Source organism: Puntigrus tetrazona, unplaced genomic scaffold (assembly GCF_018831695.1).
Source record: "Puntigrus tetrazona isolate hp1 unplaced genomic scaffold, ASM1883169v1 S000000003, whole genome shotgun sequence".
In the NCBI taxonomy this organism is placed as follows: domain Eukaryota; kingdom Metazoa; phylum Chordata; class Actinopteri; order Cypriniformes; family Cyprinidae; genus Puntigrus; species Puntigrus tetrazona.
The window spans coordinates 3,851,801-3,865,649 of record NW_025047683.1 but is presented as its reverse complement, the minus strand read 5'-3'; positions in this window follow the sequence as shown (position 1 = coordinate 3,865,649).

Below are 13,849 nucleotides of genomic sequence, written 5' to 3'. Positions count from 1 at the left end.
CGGGGAGCTGGCGGGGTGGGGTCCTAGGCTAGAAGCGCTTCGGCGCTCAATCGATCACGTTTCGGGCCGAGGGGGACGCTCTCGCCGTCGAACGTCCTCTCTCTCGGCGTCTGTGTCCGTGTTTCAGGTGAAGCGTTCGATAGCTCCCTCGCCCCGGAGCTTCAGAAAGATTGCGTTCAAAACCTAAGTCGATATGGACTTAGTCGTTTTTTCGACTTTTTTTTTCGCTCAGAGACTAAGTCCACAAAAACACGCGTTCACCGAAATCGTGTACCCATGTAAAAGTTGCTCCTGTGTAAACGGCCACCTCCAGGGTCGCGGGAAAATTTGAATCATGCCGGGAGAGCCTCTCGGTCGGCCTGACTCGGAGCCTCGGAGGGTATGGAAGTCGGACCTTTCCCCGAAGTTGGACTTAGTGCAATTTTCGAAACGAAAATCATCCAGGCGCTTCATCCGACCGATCGAGTCCGGGTTAAGTGCGCCTTCCCGGACGCTTTCCCACTCGACCCCCGCCGTCCTGGAGGAAATTTTTTTTCGTTCAAAACCTAAGTCCAAACATCCAGGCGCTTCATCCGACCGATCGAGTCCGGGTTAAGTGCGCCTTCCCGGACGCTTTCCCACTCGACCCCCGCCGTCCTGGAGGAAATTTTTTTTCGTTCAAAACCTAAGTCCAAACATCCAGGCGCTTCATCCGACCGATCGAGTCCGGGTTAAGTGCGCCTTCCCGGACGCTTTCCCACTCGACCCCCGCCGTCCTGGAGGAAATTTTTTTTCGTTCAAAACCTAAGTCCAAACATCCAGGCGCTTCATCCGACCGATCGAGTCCGGGTTAAGTCGCCTTCGGGCGCTTTCCCACTCGACCCCCGCCGTCCTGGAGAAATTTTTTCGTTCAAAACCTAAGTCCAAACATCCAGGCGCTTCATCCGACCGATCGAGTCCGGGTTAAGTCGCCGCCTTCGGACGCTTTCCCACTCGACCCCCGCCGTCCTGGAGAAATTTTTTTCGTTCAAAACCTAAGTCCAAACATCCAGGCGCTTCATCCGACCCGATCGAGTCCGGGTTAAGTCGCCTTCGGACGCTTTCCCACTCGACCCCCGCCGTCCTGGAGGAAATTTTTGCGTTCAAAACCTAAGTCCAAACATCCAGGCGCTTCATCCGACCGATCGAGTCCGGGTTAAGTCGCCTTCGGGCGCTTTCCCACTCGACCCCCGCCGTCCTGGAGAAATTTTTGCGTTCAAAACCTAAGTCCAAACATCCAGGCGCTTCATCCGACCCGATCGAGTCCGGGTTAAGTGCGCCTTCGGGCGCTTTCCCACTCGACCCCGCCGTCCTGGAGAAATTTTTTTGCTTTCAAAACCTAAGTCCAGACATCCAGGCGCTTCATCCAGCGATCTCGGCGGGTTAAGTGCGACTTCTCGGACGCTTTCCCACTCGACCCCGGTCTCCCTGGAGAAATTTTTTTCGTTCAAAACCTAAGTCCAAACATCCAGGCGCATATTTCAGGCGATCTCGGCGGGTTAAGTCGACTTCCCGGACGCTTTCCCACTCGACCCCGCCACCCTGGAGAAATTTTTTTGCTTTCAAAACCTAAGTCCAAACATCAGGCGCATATTTCAGGCGATCTCGGCGGGTTAAGTGCGACTTCGGACGCTTTCCCACTCGACCCCGCCACCCTGGAGAAATTTTTTGCTTTCAAAACCTAAGTCCAAACATCCAGGCGCATATTTCAGGCGATCTCGGCGGGTTAAGTGCGACTTCGGACGCTTTCCCACTCGACCCCGCCACCCTGGAGGATTTTTTTGCTTTCAAAACCTAAGTCCAAACATCCAGGCGCATATTTCAGCCCGATCTCGGCGGGTTAAGTCGCGACTTCTCGGGCGCTTTCCCACTCGACCCCCTCCACCCTGGAGGTATTTTTAAGCGTTCAAAACCTAAGTCCAGACATCCAGGCGCATATTTCAGGCGATCTCGGCGGGTTAAGTGCGACTTCCCGGGCGCTTTCCCACTCGACCCCGCCACCCTGGAGGATTTTTTTGCTTTCAAAACCTAAGTCCAAACATCCAGGCGCATATTTCAGGCGATCTCGGCGGGTTAAGTCGCGACTTCCCGGACGCTTTCCCACTCGACCCCGCCACCCTGGAGGATTTTTTTGCTTTCAAAACCTAAGTCCAGACATCCAGGCGCATATTTCAGCCGATCTCGGCGGGTTAAGTCGCGACTTCTCGGGCGCTTTCCCACTCGACCCCCTCCACCCTGGAGGTATTTTTAAGCGTTCAAAACCTAAGTCCAGACATCCAGGCGCATATTTCAGGCGATCTCGGCGGGTTAAGTGCGACTTCCCGGGCGCTTTCCCACTCGACCCCGCCACCCTGGAGGATTTTTTTGCTTTCAAAACCTAAGTCCAAACATCCAGGCGCATATTTCAGCCGATCTCGGCGGGTTAAGTCGCGACTTCTCGGGCGCTTTCCCCTCGACCCCCTCCACCCTGGAGGATTTTTAAGCGTTCAAAACCTCGTCCAGACATCCAGGCGCTCGTTACAGCCGATCAAGGCGGGTTAAGGCGACTTCTCGGACACTACACATTCTGAACCCCGTGTCTGGATTTCAATTTTCCAAAGGGCCTGGGCTCACACATTAACCCTAACGCAGTAACACTTTAATGGGCATCGTTTTATTTCATTCTCGCCCTGGATGAATGTTTTACAAAGGGCCTGCGCTCACAGACTAACCCTACACACTAACACCTTATTGGGCATAATTTTTTTTTCTATAAAGGCCCTGGATGAATGTTTTCTATAAGGCCTGCGCTCACAGACTAACCCCATCACAATAACACTTATGTGGGCATGATTTTATTCTATAAAGGCCCTGGATGAATGTTTTCTATAAGGCCTGCGCTCACAGACTAACCCCATCACAATAACACTTATTTGGGCATGATTTTATTTAAAAAGGCCCTGGATGAATGTTTTCTACAAAGGCCTGCGCTCACAGACTAACCCGACACAGTAGCGCCTTATTGGGCATGATTTTATTTAATAAAGGCCCTGGAGGAATGTTTTCTATAAGGCCTGCACTCACAGACTAACCCCATCACAATAACACTTATTTGGGCATGATTTTATTCTATAAAGGCCCTGGATGAATGTTTTCTATAAGGCCTGCGCTCACAGACTAACCCTATCACAATAACACTTATTTGGGCATGATTTTATTTAATAAAGGCCCTGGATGAATGTTTTCTATAAGGCCTGCGCTCACAGACTAACCCCATCACAATAACACTTATTTGGGCATGATATTATTTAATAAAGGCCCTGGATGAATGTTTTACAAAGGGCCTGCGCTCACAGACTAACCCTACACAGTAACACCTTATTGGGCATGATTTTATTTAATAGAGACCCTGGATGAATGTTTTCTATAAGGCCTGCGCTCACAGACTAACCCCATCACAATAACACTTATTTGGGCATGATTTTATTTAATAAAGGCCCTGGATGAATGTTTTCTATAAGGCCCGCGCTCACAGACTAACCTAACCTAACCTAACCTAACCTAACCTAACCTAACCTAACCTAACCTAACCTAACCTAACCTAACCTAACCTAACCTAACCTAACCTAACCTAACCTAGCCTAACCTAACCTAACCTAACCTAGCCCTAACCTAACCCTAACTAAGCCTAACCTAACCTAACCTAGCCTAACCTAACCTAACCTAACCTAACCTAACCTAACCTAACCTTATTGGGCATGATTTTACTCTATAAAGGCCCTGGGTGACAGTTTTACACAGGGCCTGGGGTCACAGACTAACCCCATCACAATAGCACTTATTTGGGCATGTTTTTATTTAATAAAGGCCCTGATTGAATGTTTTCTATAAGGCCTGCGCTCACAGACTAACCCGACACAGTAACGCTTCATTGGGCATGATTTTATTTAATAAAGGCCCTGGAACAATGTTTTCTATAAGGCCTGCGCTCACAGACTAACCCGACACAGTAACTCTTTGTTGGGCATGATTTTACTTAATAAAGGCCCTGGAAAAATGTTTTCTATAAGGCCTGCGCTCACAGACTAACCCGACACAGTAACGCTTTATTGGGCATGATTTTATTTAATAAAGGCCCTGGAAAAAATGTTTTCTATAAGGCCTGCGCTCACAGACTAACCCGACACAGTAGCGCTTCATTGGGCATGATTTTATTTAATAAAGGCCCTGGAACAATGTTTTCTATAAGGCCTGCGCTCACAGACTAACCCGACACAGTAACTCTTTGTTGGGCATGATTTTACTTAATAAAGGCCCTGGAAAAATGTTTTCTATAAGGCCTGCGCTCACAGACTAACCCGACACAGTGCGCTTTATTGGGCATGATTTTATTTAATAAAGGCCCTGGAAAAAATGTTTTTCTATAAGGCCTGCGCTCACAGACTAACCCGACACAGTGCGCTTCATTGGGCATGATTTTATTTAATAAAGGCCCTGGATGACAGTTTTCTTTAAGGCCTGCGCTCACAGACTAACCCGACACATTAGCGCTTTATTGGGCATGATTGTATTTAATAAAGGCCCTGGATGAATGTTTTCTATAAGGCCTGCGCTCACAGACTAACCCGACACAGTAACTCTTCATTGGGCATGATTTTATTTAATAAAGGCCCTCGATGAATGTTTTGTATAAGGCCTGCCCTCACAGACTAACCCGACACAGTAACTCTTTATTGGGCGTGATTTTATTTAATAAAGGCCCTGGAAAAATGTTTTCTATAAGGCCTGCGCTCACAGACTGACCCGACACAGTAACTCTTTATTGGGCATGATTTTTATTTAATAAAGGCCCTCGATGAATGTTTTCTATAAGGCCTGCGCTCACTGGCTAACCCCGTTACAATAACACTCTTATGGGCATGATTTTATTTAATTAAGGCCCTGGATGACAGTTTTCTTTAAGGCCTACCCTCACAGACTAACCCGACACAGTAACTCTTTATTGGGCGTGATTTTATTTAATAAAGGCCCTGGAAAAATGTTTTCTATAAGGCCTGCGCTCACAGACTAACCCGACACAGTGCGCTTTATTGGGCGTGATTTTATTTAATAAAGGCCCTCGATGAATGTTTTCTATAAGGCCTGCGCTCACAGACTAACCCGACACAGTAACTCTTTATTGGGCGTGATTTTATTTAATAAAGGCCCTGGAAAAATGTTTTCTATAAGGCCTGCGCTCACAGACTGACCCGACACAGTAACTCTTTATTGGGCATGATTTTATTTAATAAAGGCCCTCGATGAATGTTTTCTATAAGGCCTGCGCTCACTGACTAACCCCCGTTACAATAACACTCTTATGGGCATGATTTTATTTAATTAAGGCCCTGGATGACAGTTTTCTTTAAGGCCTACCCTCACAGACTAACCCGACACAGTAACTCTTTATTGGGCGTGATTTTATTTAATAAAGGCCCTGGAAAAATGTTTTTCTATAAGGCCTGCGCTCACAGACTAACCCGACACAGTGCGCTTTATTGGGCGTGATTTTATTTAATAAAGGCCCTGGAAAAATGTTTTCTATAAGCACTGCGCTCACTGACTAACCCCCGTTACAATAACACTCTTATGGGCATGATTTTATTTAATAAAGGCCCTGGATGACAGTTTTCTTTAAGGCCTGCGCTCACAGACTAACCCGACACAGTAACTCTTTGTTGGGCATGATTTTACTTAATAAAGGCCCTGGAAAAATGTTTTCTATAAGGCCTGCGCTCACAGACTAACCCGACACAGTAACGCTTTATTGGGCATGATTTTATTTAATAAAGGCCCTGGAAAAAATGTTTTCTATAAGGCCTGCGCTCACAGACTAACCCGACACAGTAACGCTTTATTGGGCATGATTTTATTTAATAAAGGCCCTGGATAAATGTTTTCTTTAAGGCCTGCGCTCACAGACTAACCCCCGTTACAATAACACTCTTATGGGCATGATTTTATTTAATAAAGGCCCTGGATGACAGTTTTCTTTAAGGCCTGCCCTCACAGACTAACCCGACACAGTAACTCTTTATTGGGCGTGATTTTATTTAATAAAGGCCCTGGAAAAATGTTTTCTATAAGGCCTGCGCTCACAGACTAACCCGACCCATTAACTCTTTATTGGGCATGATTTTATTTAATAAAGGCCCTCGATGAATGTTTTCCATAAGGCCTGCGCTCACAGACTAACCCGTCACAATAACACAGATTTGGGTATGATTTTATTTATTAAAGGCCCTGGATGAATGTTTTCTACAAAGGCCTGCGCTCACAGACTCGCCCGTTAAAGCAGCGACGCGCAGGGCACGAATTTCAGAGTTTTTAGAGAAAAAAAAAAAAAAAAAAAAAAAAAAAAAATTAAAGTTGATGTAAAAGTTGCTCCTGGGTAAGCGGCCACCTCCGGGGTCGCGGTGAAATTTGAATCGTGCCCGGGAAGAGGCCTCTCGGTCGGCCTGACTCGGAGCCTCGGAGGTATGGAAGTCGGACCTTTCCCGAAGTTGGACTTAGTGCAATTTTGAAGCGAAAATCATCCAGGCGCATATTTCAGCCGATCTCAGCGGGTTAAGTGCGACTTCTCGGACGCTTTCCCACTCGACCCGGCCTCCCTGGAGAAATTTTTTCGTTCAAAACCTAAGTCCAAACATCCAGGCGCATATTTCAGCCGATCTCAGCGGGTTAAGTGCGACTTCTCGGACGCTTTCTCGGGCGCTTTCCCTCGACCCGGCCTCCCTGGGAAATTTTTTTCGTTCAAAACCTAAGTCCAAACATCCAGGCGCATATTTCAGCCGATCTCGGCGGGTTAAGTGCGACTTCTCGGGCGCTTTCCCACTCGACCCGGCCTCCCTGGAGAAATTTTTTCGTTCAAAACCTAAGTCCAAACATCCAGGCGCATATTTCAGCCGATCTCGGCGGGTTAAGTGCGACTTCTCGGGCGCTTTCCCTCGACCCCGCCGTCCTGGAGAAAATTTTTCGTTCAAAACCTAAGTCCAAACATCCAGGCGCTTCATCCGACCCGATCGAGTCCGGGTTAAGTCGCCTTCGGACGCTTTCCCACTCGACCCCGCCGTCCTGGAGAATTTTTTGCGTTCAAAACCTAAGTCCAAACATCCAGGCGCTTCATCCGACCGATCGAGTCCGGGTTAAGTGCGCCTTCGGACGCTTTCCCACTCGACCCCCCGCCGTCCTGGAGAAATTTTTTTGCGTTCAAAACCTAAGTCCAAACATCCAGGCGCTTCATCCGACCCGATCGAGTCCGGGTTAAGTCGCCTTCGGACGCTTTCCACTCGACCCCCGCCGTCCTGGAGAATTTTTTGCGTTCAAAACCTAAGTCCAAACATCCAGGCGCTTCATCCGACCGATCGAGTCCGGGTTAAGTGCGCCTTCGGACGCTTTCCCACTCGACCCCGCCGTCCTGGAGAAATTTTTCGCGTTCAAAACCTAAGTCCAAACATCCAGGCGCTTCATCCGACCGATCGAGTCCGGGTTAAGTCGCCTTCGGACGCTTTCCCACTCGACCCCGCCGTCCTGGAGAAATTTTTTTGCTTTCAAAACCTAAGTCCAGACATCCAGGCGCTTCATCCAGCCGATCTCGGCGGGTTAAGTCGCGACTTCTCGGGCGCTTTCCCACTCGACCCGGTCTCCCTGGAGAAATTTTTTCGTTCAAAACCTAAGTCCAAACATCCAGGCGCATATTTCAGGCGATCTCGGCGGGTTAAGTGCGACTTCGGACGCTTTCCCACTCGACCCCGCCACCCTGGAGAAATTTTTTTGCTTTCAAAACCTAAGTCCAAACATCCAGGCGCATATTTCAGGCGATCTCGGCGGGTTAAGTCGCGACTTCCCGGGCGCTTTCCCACTCGACCCCGCCACCCTGGAGAAATTTTTGCTTTCAAAACCTAAGTCCAAACATCCAGGCGCATATTTCAGGCGATCTCGGCGGGTTAAGTGCGACTTCGGGCGCTTTCCCACTCGACCCCGCCACCCTGGAGGATTTTTTTGCTTTCAAAACCTAAGTCCAAACATCCAGGCGCATATTTCAGCCGATCTCGGCGGGTTAAGTCGCGACTTCTCGGGCGCTTTCCCCACTCGACCCCCTCCACCCTGGAGGTATTTTTAAGCGTTCAAAACCTAAGTCCAGACATCCAGGCGCATATTTCAGGCGATCTCGGCGGGTTAAGTCGACTTCGGGCGCTTCCCACTCGACCCCCGCCACCCTGGAGGATTTTTTTGCTTTCAAAACCTAAGTCCAAACATCCAGGCGCATATTTCAGGCGATCTCGGCGGGTTAAGTGCGACTTCCCGGGCGCTTTCCCCTCGACCCCGCGCACCCTGGAGGATTTTTTTGCTTTCAAAACCTAAGTCCAGACATCCAGGCGCATATTTCAGCCGATCTCGGCGGGTTAAGTCGCGACTTCTCGGGCGCTTTCCCACTCGACCCCCTCCACCCTGGAGGTATTTTTTAAGCGTTCAAAACCTAAGTCCAGACATCCAGGCGCATATTTCAGGCGATCTCGGCGGGTTAAGTGCGACTTCGGGCGCTTTCCCCTCGACCCCGCCACCCTGGAGGATTTTTTTGCTTTCAAAACCTAAGTCCAAACATCCAGGCGCATATTTCAGCCGATCTCGGCGGGTTAAGTGCGACTTCTCGGGCGCTTTCCCCTCGACCCCCTCCACCCTGGAGGATTTTTTTAAGCGTTCAAAACCTACGTCCAGACATCCAGGCGCTCGTTACAGCCGATCAAGGCCGGGTTAAGGCGACTTCTCGGGACACACACATTTCTGAACCCCGTGTCTGGATTTCAATTTTCCAAAGGGCCTGGGCTCACACATTAACCCCAACGCAGTAACACTTTAATGGGCATCGTTTTATTTCATTCTCGCCCTGGATGAATGTTTTACAAAGGGCCTGCGCTCACAGACTAACCCTACACACTAACACCTTATTGGGCATAATTTTTTTTCTATAAAGGCCCTGGATGAATGTTTTCTATAAGGCCTGCGCTCACAGACTAACCCCATCACAATAACACTTATGTGGGCATGATTTTATTCTATAAAGGCCCTGGATGAATGTTTTCTATAAGGCCTGCGCTCACAGACTAACCCCATCACAATAACACTTATTTGGGCATGATTTTATTTAAAAAAGGCCCTGGATGAATGTTTTCTACAAAGGCCTGCGCTCACAGACTAACCCGACACAGTAGCGCCTTATTGGGCATGATTTTATTTAATAAAGGCCCTGGAGGAATGTTTTCTATAAGGCCTGCACTCACAGACTAACCCCATCACAATAACACTTATTTGGGCATGATTTTATTCTATAAAGGCCCTGGATGAATGTTTTCTATAAGGCCTGCGCTCACAGACTAACCCTATCACAATAACACTTATTTGGGCATGATTTTATTTAATAAAGGCCCTGGATGAATGTTTTCTATAAGGCCTGCGCTCACAGACTAACCCCATCACAATAACACTTATTTGGGCATGATATTATTTAATAAAGGCCCTGGATGAATGTTTTACAAAGGGCCTGCGCTCACAGACTAACCCTACACAGTAACACCTTATTGGGCATGATTTTATTTAATAGAGACCCTGGATGAATGTTTTCTATAAGGCCTGCGCTCACAGACTAACCCCATCACAATAACACTTATTTGGGCATGATTTTATTTAATAAAGGCCCTGGATGAATGTTTTCTATAAGGCCAGCGCTCACAGACTAACCTAACCTAACCTAACCTAACCTAACCTAACCTAACCTAACCTAACCTAACCTAACCTAACCTAACCTAACCTAACCTAACCTAACCTAACCTAACCTAACCTAACCTAACCTAACCTAACCTAACCTAACCTAACCTAACCTAACCTAACCTAACCTAACCTAGCCTAACCCTAACCCTAACCTAACCTAACCTAACCTAACCTAACCTTATTGGGCATGATTTTACTCTATAAAGGCCTGGGTGACAGTTTTACACAGGGCCTGGGGTCACAGACTAACCCCATCACAATAGCACTTATTTGGGCATGTTTTTATTTAATAAAGGCCCTGATTGAATGTTTTCTATAAGGCCTGCGCTCACAGACTAACCCGACACAGTAACGCTTCATTGGGCATGATTTTATTTAATAAAGGCCCTGGAACAATGTTTTCTATAAGGCCTGCGCTCACAGACTAACCCGACACAGTAACTCTTTGTTGGGCATGATTTTTACTTAATAAAGGCCCTGGAAAAATGTTTTCTATAAGGCCTGCGCTCACAGACTAACCCGACACAATGCGCTTTATTGGGCATGATTTTATTTAATAAAGGCCCTGGAAAAAATGTTTTCTATAAGGCCTGCGCTCACAGACTAACCCGACACAGTGCGCTTCATTGGGCATGATTTTATTTAATAAAGGCCCTGGAACAATGTTTTCTATAAGGCCTGCGCTCACAGACTAACCCGACACAGTAACTCTTTGTTGGGCATGATTTTTTTACTTAATAAAGGCCCTGGAAAAATGTTTTCTATAAGGCCTGCGCTCACAGACTAACCCGACACAGTGCGCTTTATTGGGCATGATTTTATTTAATAAAGGCCCTGGAAAAAATGGTTTCTATAAGGCCTGCGCTCACAGACTAACCCGACACAGTAACGCTTCATTGGGCATGATTTTATTTAATAAAGGCCCTGGATGACAGTTTTCTTTAAGGCCTGCCTCACAGACTAACCCGACACATTAACGCTTTATTGGGCATGATTGTATTTAATAAAGGCCCTGGATGAATGTTTTCTATAAGGCCTGCGCTCACAGACTAACCCGACACAGTAACTCTTCATTGGGCATGATTTTATTTAATAAAGGCCCTCGATGAATGTTTTGTATAAGGCCTGCCCTCACAGACTAACCCGACACAGTAACTCTTTATTGGGCGTGATTTTATTTAATAAAGGCCCTGGAAAAATGTTTTCTATAAGGCCTGCGCTCACAGACTGACCCGACACAGTAACTCTTTATTGGGCATGATTTTATTTAATAAAGGCCCTCGATGAATGTTTTCTATAAGGCCTGCGCTCACTGACTAACCCCCGTTACAATAACACTCTTATGGGCATGATTTTATTTAATTAAGGCCCTGGATGACAGTTTTCTTTAAGGCCTACCCTCACAGACTAACCCGACACAGTAACTCTTTATTGGGCGTGATTTTATTTAATAAAGGCCCTGGAAAAATGTTTTCTATAAGGCCTGCGCTCACAGACTAACCCGACACAGTGCGCTTTATTGGGCGTGATTTTATTTAATAAAGGCCCTCGATGAATGTTTTTCTATAAGGCCTGCGCTCACAGACTAACCCGACACAGTAACTCTTTATTGGGCGTGATTTTATTTAATAAAGGCCCTGGAAAAATGTTTTCTATAAGGCCTGCGCTCACAGACTGACCCGACACAGTAACTCTTTATTGGGCATGATTTTATTTAATAAAGGCCCTCGATGAATGTTTTCTATAAGGCCTGCGCTCACTGACTAACCCCCGTTACAATAACACTCTTATGGGCATGATTTTATTTAATTAAGGCCCTGGATGACAGTTTTCTTTAAGGCCTACCCTCACAGACTAACCCGACACAGTAACTCTTTATTGGGCGTGATTTTATTTAATAAAGGCCCTGGAAAAATGTTTTTCTATAAGGCCTGCGCTCACAGACTAACCCGACACAATGCGCTTTATTGGGCGTGATTTTATTTAATAAAGGCCCTGGAAAAATGTTTTCTATAAGCACTGCGCTCACTGACTAACCCCGTTACAATAACACTCTTATGGGCATGATTTTATTTAATAAAGGCCCTGGATGACAGTTTTCTTTAAGGCCTGCGCTCACAGACTAACCCGACACAGTAACTCTTTGTTGGGCATGATTTTACTTAATAAAGGCCCTGGAAAAATGTTTTCTATAAGGCCTGCGCTCACAGACTAACCCGACACAGTGCGCTTTATTGGGCATGATTTTATTTAATAAAGGCCCTGGAAAAAATGTTTTCTATAAGGCCTGCGCTCACAGACTAACCCGACACAGTGCGCTTTATTGGGCATGATTTTATTTAATAAAGGCCCTGGATAAATGTTTTCTTTAAGGCCTGCGCTCACAGACTAACCCCGTTACAATAACACTCTTATGGGCATGATTTTATTTAATAAAGGCCCTGGATGACAGTTTTTCTTTAAGGCCTGCCCTCACAGACTAACCCGACACAGTAACTCTTTATTGGGCGTGATTTTATTTAATAAAGGCCCTGGAAAAATGTTTTCTATAAGGCCTGCGCTCACAGACTAACCCGACCCATTAACTCTTTATTGGGCATGATTTTATTTAATAAAGGCCCTCGATGAATGTTTTCCATAAGGCCTGCGCTCACAGACTAACCCGTCACAATAACACAGATTTGGGTATGATTTTATTTATTAAAGGCCCTGGATGAATGTTTTCTACAAAGGCCTGCGCTCACAGACTCGCCCGTTAAAGCAGCGACGCGCAGGGCACGAATTTCAGAGTTTTTAGAAAAAAAAAAAAAAAAAAAAAAAAAAAAATTAAAGTTGATGTAAAAGTTGCTCCTGGGTAAGCGGCCACCTCCGGGGTCGCGGTGAAATTTGAATCGTGCCCGGAAGAGGCCTCTCGGTCGGCCTGACTCGGAGCCTCGGAGGTATGGAAGTCGGACCTTTCCCGAAGTTGGACTTAGTGCAATTTTGAAGCGAAAATCATCCAGGCGCATATTTCAGCCGATCTCAGCCGGGTTAAGTGCGACTTCTCGGGCGCTTTCCCACTCGACCCGGCCTCCCTGGAGAATTTTTTCGTTCAAAACCTAAGTCCAAACATCCAGGCGCATATTTCAGCCGATCTCAGCGGGTTAAGTGCGACTTCTCGGGCGCTTTCCCACTCGACCCGGCCTCCCTGGAGAAATTTTTTCGTTCAAAACCTAAGTCCAAACATCCAGGCGCATATTTCAGCCGATCTCGGCGGGTTAAGTGCGACTTCTCGGGCGCTTTCCCCTCGACCCCGCCACCCTGGAGAAATTTTTTCGTTCAAAACCTAAGTCCAAACATCCAGGCGCATATTTCAGCCGATCTCGGCGGGTTAAGTGCGACTTCTCGGGCCTTTCCCACTCGACCCGGCCTCCCTGGAGAAAATTTTTTCGTTCAAAACCTAAGTCCAAACATCCAGGCGCATATTTCAGCGATCTCAGCGGGTTAAGTCGACTTCTCGGGCGCTTTCCCACTCGACCCCCGGCCTCCCTGGGAGAATTTTTTCGCTTTCAAAACCTAAGTCCAAACATCCAGGCGCATATTTCAGCCGATCTCAGCGGGTTAAGTGCGACTTCTCGGACGCTTTCCCACTCGACCCGGCCTCCCTGGAGAATTTTTTTGCTTTCAAAACCTAAGTCCAGACATCCAGGCGCATATTCCAGCGATCTCGGCGGGTTAAGTGCGACTTCTCGGGCGCTTTCCCACTCGACCCCCTCCACCCTGGAGGTATTTTTAAGCGTTCAAAACCTAAGTCCAAACATCCAGGCGCATATTTCAGCCGATCTCAGCGGGTTAAGTGCGACTTCTCGGACGCTTTCCCACTCGACCCGGCCTCCCTGGAGAATTTTTTGCGTTCAAAACCTAAGTCCAAACATCCAGGCGCATATTTCAGCCGATCTCGGCGGCGTTAGCCCGACTTCTCGGGCGCTTTCCCCCTCGACCCGGCCTCCCTGGAGAGTATTTTTAAGCGTTCAAAACCTAAGTCCAGACATCCAGGCGCATCTCA